This window comes from Lipotes vexillifer, unplaced genomic scaffold (assembly GCF_000442215.2).
Source record: "Lipotes vexillifer unplaced genomic scaffold, Lipotes_vexillifer_v1.1 scaffold496, whole genome shotgun sequence".
Lineage (NCBI taxonomy): Eukaryota > Metazoa > Chordata > Mammalia > Artiodactyla > Lipotidae > Lipotes > Lipotes vexillifer.
Window position 1 is genome coordinate 1,241,398 of NW_006786690.1, and position 8,080 is coordinate 1,249,477.

The following is an 8,080-nucleotide window of genomic DNA, read 5'->3' on the forward strand; positions in this document are numbered from 1 at the left end:
AAGGGACAATGAAGCTGTCTTAGCAATCAGACTTACTTAATTTCTTCTTTCCTCCAACCAAAAATGGAAAATGGAAAGGAGACAGGACTGCTGCAGAGTAGGACAATACTGGAACTAAAATCCTAGCTCTGCCTAGGATGAGCACCTAGAGCAAATGACTTTACCTTTCTAAGCCTCCGTTTTCTCATCTGTAGAATGGGAATAATAATAACACACACCTCATGGCATTATTGTGAGGATTATATAATATATTACCAGTAAAATATAGTTAGGACAATGCCTGACACATAGTGCCTAATATATTACCAGAATAAATGTTATTGGGGAAGCAGGGAAGAAGGTTTGGCCATCTTAGTATCTGTGATATAGATTCTGCCATATAGAGATAGTGACATTATACAAAGGGAATGAAGAGCCATGACCACTGCACAACCCTCCCATCTTAGGTGGTCACTAAAGGGCCTAAAGCTAAGAACTTGTGTAACTTACAGGAGAAAGCCAGCTGGAATGGAATTGCAAGTGTCCTTGCTCCAAATGCAAGGTAAATGATTTCCCTTTTCTCTCCTTTAGTTCTGCTTTTCTTTTCATGCTTTAATCATTTTGACACCAAGCTGTACAAAAGTAATTTAAAATTAACATGTCTGACACTTGGAAGCTAGCAGAACCTGATTCTGAACCCTGCCCCCTCTCCAGGGCAGCCAAAAGTCTTCTTTGATTGGCTACTGGTCCTGCAGCAGCTGATGAAGGGCCCAGGAAAACACATCCAACAATTAATTTGCTAATTTAGTTTTCTGTTTAATTTGAAACCAGAAAATCCTCAATCACCCAAGAGCTTGGCTTTCTGGCTTGAGCATCAGCTTCTGAAACTTCCTTTTCAGTAGCGAGCAAAGAAACAGAAGAGAAAGGGAGAAAGCTTACCTACTTAGGTACATACCATACCTCCTGTGCCCTTCTATCTTCACAATGGTTTTCTATAGGATCACAGTTCACAACTCCTTTCACCAGGAGAATTGGGAACAAAACATTAATACTCAGTGTAGGTAAACTGCTTCATGAGTTACAAGGAATTTCCAGGCCAATATGTGTTCATAATTTAGAAAACTACCTTAGGGTTACAGACAGACCCAGATGGGTGTCTAGCATTAGAAGTAAGCATCGCTCTAAATTTTGAAGCAGCTTTCAGGTTCCCTGGGAACTTTTCTGCTGATTTCAAAAGGAAGAGGCAAAGGGAATTTGTATCAGACATTGAAAAGATTTGTATTAGAGAGTTGGGTGAGAAGAAAGACACAAGTTTTTTTCCCACAGATCCCTCTGATAGCTTGCTCTTGCTGGAGAGAATCTCAGAATTAAGAGACAGAGGGGTAGGCTTAACCCTGGAGTATGCACCAGAACCCATACCCTTTCTGCCACTCAGAGTGGATTTTGCTCAGTTGGTGGTTTAATTTTACTCCCAGTTTCCCCACCTCAGGCAGGTTAAACCCTTCTGCCTGACTTCCAAGACCTTCTGTAATCTAACCTCACCCTACCTATCAATCCCTGTTTCTAACTCTTCATCAAAGTGTATTTTCTAATTTGGCCAGACTCAATGTTCTGAAAACATGCTGCTATGTTCCTGCTTCTGAACCTTTGTTCATTTCGCCACTGATTTTCCCTGCACATGCTCCTCTCCCCCTTATTTAAATCCTATCCAAGGCCCACCAAGATATTATTTCCTCCATTCAATTTTCCCCACCACTAACTTCTCCCCGTCTGTCTTCACATTGGTAACATTTATATAATGTACCACATGTTGACCACTCTGATGAAACCATATTCAGTTATTTCTTATCTCAGTTCTAACTTTCCATGTAAACTGTCAAGTTCTGGAAGCCAGGGTCCATATCATATACTTCCTTGGTATACCAAAATGGCCTTGTTTAAAAACACAGATTATCAGGTTGTACCCTCCCTGGGATTCTGTTTTGTCAGGTCACAGATGGGACCCAGGAGTCTGTATATTTTACAAGTGCCTCAGGTATAGCCAGTCCCTGATAGTAGTTAGAGAATCACTGCTCACAGCACATGGCGTGGCAGTCACTCAACTTGACTATGGACATTTGGGTATAAGCTACGGTATACGTAGTTATTAATATCACATGGTGACCTAATTGATGGGCGCTCCGACTGCCAAATGTACACCTCAGGGCACAAGTTTGGAGGCAGATAATCTGGTTTATCTTTGGTGGCATCAGTTTGGTATGTTTAGAATCCAGATCTCTCTCCACCTTATGATCTCTTTGTAATTACAATTACAGAGATTAGGTTGACTGAATTGATGGAATTGTAGCTGGTTAGAAACATTCCCAGCTTCATTGCCCATCCTCTTCAATCAGTTGCAACCTATAGTATTTGTTTGTGGAGTACTATTTAGGGGCAAGGGGACTTTGGTGTGTGAAAAAGCTTCAGGCACAACTGCAAAATTCGTAAAATACCCCATATCCTAAATCCAACTCAAGTGTTAAATGAAGGATTAAGCTGTGATCCCCTCCTGGGGTATTTGTGTTTCAGAGGGAATCCTCTGGAAGTAAGAGGAGGGGATTATCTTAATGACTCCCAATCTTACTTGGCAGGCAAGCTGCCAGAGCCCAAGATTTGGGTGCGCATTTTCTTAGCAGATGACCCCCTGGGCACCCCTCTGCTTCTTCCTGTACTCTACCATCTTCCATAAAGTAAACGGTGACCATAAAAGTTTACAATCATTGTTCTCAGAGCCGAGAACAGTTTAAATGTGGACATGTTGGTCTGCTGTGGCTGGTGTTAGAAGAAGCATCTGAGTCAGAGTCCCATCACTGTTTTGACAAAACACCATATTCTGGATTTTTCACATTCTTACATTATTAAATTCAAAAGAGAAAACCCTTGAAGTCTTCTTTTATTCGTCCAACAAATGTTGATCTAGTGCCAAGTACTGTCCTATATTCTAGAGATACAGTAATGAACAGATAAAACTCATGGGGGTTACATTATAGTGAAGAACAGGGGTGGTGAAGGGCAAGATACAAACTAAATAAATAATTATATTTTAAATGATGAATGCTGTGGAGAAAAAAATAATCAGAGAATGGAAATGAGAAGGGTTGGGGGAAGGGTTAATTTTTTTTTTTCTTCCTTTTTTGCAGTACGCGGGCCTCTCACTGTTGTGGCCTCTCCTGTTGCGGAGCACAGGCTCCGGACGCGCAGGCTCAGCGGCCATGGCTCACGGGCCCAGCTGCTCCGCGGTATGTGGGATCCTCCTGGACCAGGGCACGAACCTGTGTCCCCTTCATCAGCAGGTGGACTCTCAACCACTGCGCCACCAGGGAAGGCCAGAAGGGTTAAATTTTAAATCCAAGGGACAAGGACATTCTGAGAGGGTGTCATTGGAGTAAAGACCTAAAGGAGGTGAGGAAGCAAGCCGTGTAGATATCTGGGAAAAGAAAATTCCCAATAACTGGTTTAATACCTCTCAAATCATAAGTTAAGAGTTAAGCTTGCAAATCCTAACCAAACTCTAGTGCCTTTGCTAAATGCACAATAACTTCCCCTTGAAAGTTATTCAGTCCCCAAAACTATAAAGTCTTTTAAGGCTTAGTTGAAAATTTTGTATTGAAAAGCAAAAAAAAAAAGTTTCCTGAAAGCCAAACAGTACTACCATAGTCACTTAGAGGCATGGAAGTCCACCCAGAAACCAAACAAACCAACAAATAGTTTCTTGTAATTTTCAGCTGAAAGATTCATGTTAATTAATTACTTTAATTTAAAAAACATTATTCACATAAACCATTAGACATTGGATTTTAAATGGATTATTTGTTTTTAAAAAATGAAAAATAGTTCTTCTCATTTGGTTCTCAGAACAAATTGTGATATAGACAAAACAGGTATTATGCTTAGTTTACACACGAGGATGCTAAGGCTCAGAAAGATTAAGTGCCTTGCCTTAGGTCACACAGCTAATAAATGGTTGAGCCAGTGTTAAAACTCAGGTCTTTTGACTCTAAATTCCATGTTTCTTCCCTCTATCATAGCTACCATTTCAGTTCCCCAATTAGGAAAACAGCTACAGCACAGCATTTACTTACAGAATTTAAGCAACCTCTAGATGCCCTGTGAAACCACATCTGTCATATAAAAAAGAGAAATAACAACAGTATATTGGAAAAGCTAGCTGTGAAGTTAAACTTAAAACCAAAAGGGCAGATAGCTGGCACCAGTTCCTAAGGCCTAAGTCTTAAAGGCTGGAAGTCTAAATCACAGCAGAAATATTATACCTTTCTACCACTGGGCTCTGGTACAAGAAATGCTTTCCACCTAGGGCAGAGTAGATGCTGAGAAGCAGCACAATGTTCCATTAAGTACTAAAATTTATCAATACCCTAGTTTAGGCAAAAGAAGATATAGATAAAGAAGTGGTTATATTTCTGGAATTTGGTTCTTTCCCCTCATTTCCAAAACCACTCTAGTCAGGGCCCTTGTCACTTATTTCTCATCTTTCTGTAACAGCCTCTACTATCTGGTTCTCCCACCCCTGTTTCTCCCCTTTCCTTGCCCTCTTTCCCAAACCCTTATTTTACATTCTTCAGTACTGTCACTCTTTTGCATAAAAACCTTTAATGACTCCAAAATATAGTTCATTTCAAGAAAATAAGATTAAGTCTAGCAGTGAAGATGTTATCTAATACAACTTATTAAAACTGACACAAGATGAAGTAGAAAGTGTGAATTGCCCTGTATCTCTTCAAGAAATTGAATTTGTTATCAAAAATCTTCCCTAAAGTAAGCTCTGGGCCCAGATGGTTTCACTGCGAAATTCTATCAAACATTTAAGGCAGAAGTAACACCAATCTTACACAAATTCTTTTAGAAAATAGATGAGGAGGGAATAGTTCCAGGTCATTCGACTTTATATAGCCAATCTGATCTTTGATACTCCTGCCCAACCACCAAAAACTATGCATGTTTCCTAATTATCTTCCACCCAACATGATGCTTGCCTTTGCTGACAGTTTTCGCCTTTCTTGGGATTCCCTCCCCACTCCCTTTGCCTATACAAGTACTTTGGAAGGATAAGAGTGAGGATTCTTAGATGATCTGAAACTTAGGTCTATTCTTTTGTCACCTGCCTCTAAAGATGAGAACAGCCTTGAGAAGTGGGCAGAGAAAATAAAACAAACCACTGTTAGTACTATACATAGACGTTAAGCCCAGCATAGTGTACACCAAAGAAGAGTCAAGGGCTTTTCTGATTCAACAAAGGAGTTTTTCCACTCAGCAGTGAAATGCAGTATAGAACTATGCAAAATGCAGAAAAAAATGAGACTTTTTTTGAAGAACAGAAACAGAATACCAATAAGAGTCTTACATGTCACTCAGCTTTTCAGCAAACATTTATTGAGAGCCTACTATGAGCCAAGATTTTGCCAGACATTGTGTATACACTTGGTGGTCCCTGCCTTCATGGAACTTACAGTCTAGTGGAAAAGACAGACAATCAACAGGTGAACAGAATTATAAATTGTGCTGTGATTAAGTTTTCTGAATGAAAAGAACAACACCCCCCCCCCATTTTTTGCTCTTGCTACACAGCTTGATGGTATCTTAGTTCCCCAATCAGGGATTGAACCTGGGCCCTGGCAGTGAAAGTGCTGAATCCTAACCACCGGACTGCCAGAGAATTCCCAGAACAAACTCTGAAAGAAAGAATAATGGTGGGAACCTATTTTAAAATTGATGGTCAGGAAAGGTCACTCTGAGGAAATAAAGTTTCCTGCAGGATGAGAAGGCACCAGCCACTCTGGTGAGGGCCATTGCAGGCAGAGAGAAGGGAGTGTGTGATAGTTCTGAAACTGGAAAGTTGTTAAGTTCTCTTAGCAGCCGAACAGAAGGTCAATGTGGCTGGTGGGTTGGACAGGTAGTTGAGGCCAGGCCATGATGGGTCTTCCTGGTTTTGGAAAGAGTTTGAATTTTATTCTAAATATAGTGGAGCCCTTGGAGGATGATAAGTTAATGAAGAGAGAATTGAGAAGACCCCAGATCCATAATATTTCAAAAGGCATTATTTGCTCCCAGATTCTACTGGCATTTATTGAATATTTCTGTGCCAGGTACTTGTCTCAGCATTTTAATATCCCATTCAGTTCTCACCGTAGACCTGTAAGTGACGTATTACATCATTATCACTTTCTCACTTATAAAGAAACTGATGCTCAGAGAGATGCAGTGACTTGCCCAAAATTATACAAGCCCAAAGCTATGGATTTGAAATTTAGTCTCACCTCTGATTCGAGGCCCCTGCTCATTCCACCAGATTATCTAATAGTTGCTCAGGCCCAGACATCCACAGTATCCTTGACTCATCTCTATTTCTCCTATAACCCCCCAACCCCACGCTGATATCCGTCAGCAAATCCTGGTACATTTACCTCTAAAATCTAACCACTTGTCACCACCTCCACTGCTGCCATTCTGACCTGAGCCACCATTGTTTTGTGCCTAGATTCCTGCAGTTGCCTCCTAACTGTTCTCCCTCCTTCTGCCCTTGCACTCCTATCTTCTTTTTTCTACACAGCAGCCAGAATAAACCTTTTAAAACATGTCATATAGTAAAACATAAGTCATTCCTCTAGTGACTTCCCATGTCACTCAAATAAAAGCCTATAATGACTTCCAAGACCTTACAAAGTCTGCTCCCTGCACTCCCACTTCTCTGTCCTATCTTTTAAGTCTCTCCCTGGCTCACTCTAGTCAGCTACACTATTCTCCTTCGACAAGGAAACTCTTGTCTCAAGGCCTTTGCATTTGCTGTAACTTCCACCAGGAAATCTCTTCCCTGTCGTATTTGTAAAGCTTCCTCCATTCTTTTAGGTCTTAGCTCAGGGAGTCCTTTCTGATTACCCTTTATAAAATAAATAACTCTGTCCAAACCTGAATCCCCATCTCCCTTAACTCTGCTGTCTGATTCTCCATAACCCTTATCACCATGAGGTAGACTGTATGTTTACTTATTTGTTTATTGTTTGCCTCCTCCCACCCTTCAGAATGTAAGTTCCATGAGGACAGGGACTTTATTTTCTGTTCTTAGAACACAGTTTTCAGCTCCTAGAACACTGCCTGGCTCGATGAATAGAGGTAGGTGACTAAAGAACAGAGCCTATCTGTTCAATGACTGAATGAACAGAAAGACAAAGTCATTCTCCTGAGGATGGGAAAGCAGTTTGTAAACTAGGAAGTGATGTAGAGGTTTATTTCTTCCAGTTGGTTCTTTGGTTTCTAAGCCTTAAGAATCACTTCTGAAAGCCTTGACTAAATTGAGTGGACCCAAGTAATCTTGGTTTATGCAGTGCTGACTACCAGTGACATAGGCTACCAGCGACATAACTGGGTATCTCCAAGGAGCCCCGTCTTGCCCCACTTGCCTTCTCTGGTTCATTGGCAAAGCTAGTGAGGACCCCTTCTCTCTTCTAAGATACCCTTGTATGCCTTTGGCTTTTTAGAATTTTTATTGTAGGCGATGAGAGTGATGGTTGGGCCCTATCTGTGGTTGGGACTCCATACAGGGAAAGTCATTCAATTAAATCAAGCAGTACTGAATTCTTAATTGACACAAATGAGACAGACAGACAGCTGGAGGAGTGGGGGAGGGACAGGGAGCAGGTGCTCTGCATAACAGAGAAAGAAGAGGGGCAGAATATAAATTGAGCTCACTTGTAAGTCTAGGTTTTGTACTACAAGAAAGGTAAGTTTGCCACAGCTTATTTTACATACAGCGGAAAGGATCCAGTGGTGTCTTTGCCAAGGATAAGGCAACAGGCTCCAAATGCTTGTGCCATTTTGGCTGCCCTGCTGGCCAAGTCTGCCTCTTGTCAGGTACTGTCATTTATGAGAATCACTCTGTAAAGTCCAGGTTTTTCCCAGATAACTTTATCAGATAATGTTTGAATAAAAGAAACCACTTTTTAAACTCCATTTTTCAAACAAAGGGATTCTGAACACCTGAGTTAGGAAGTGAGGGAAAGGCTGTTTCCAAATCATCAAGTCAAATGCCAGATATAGGGGCATTCCT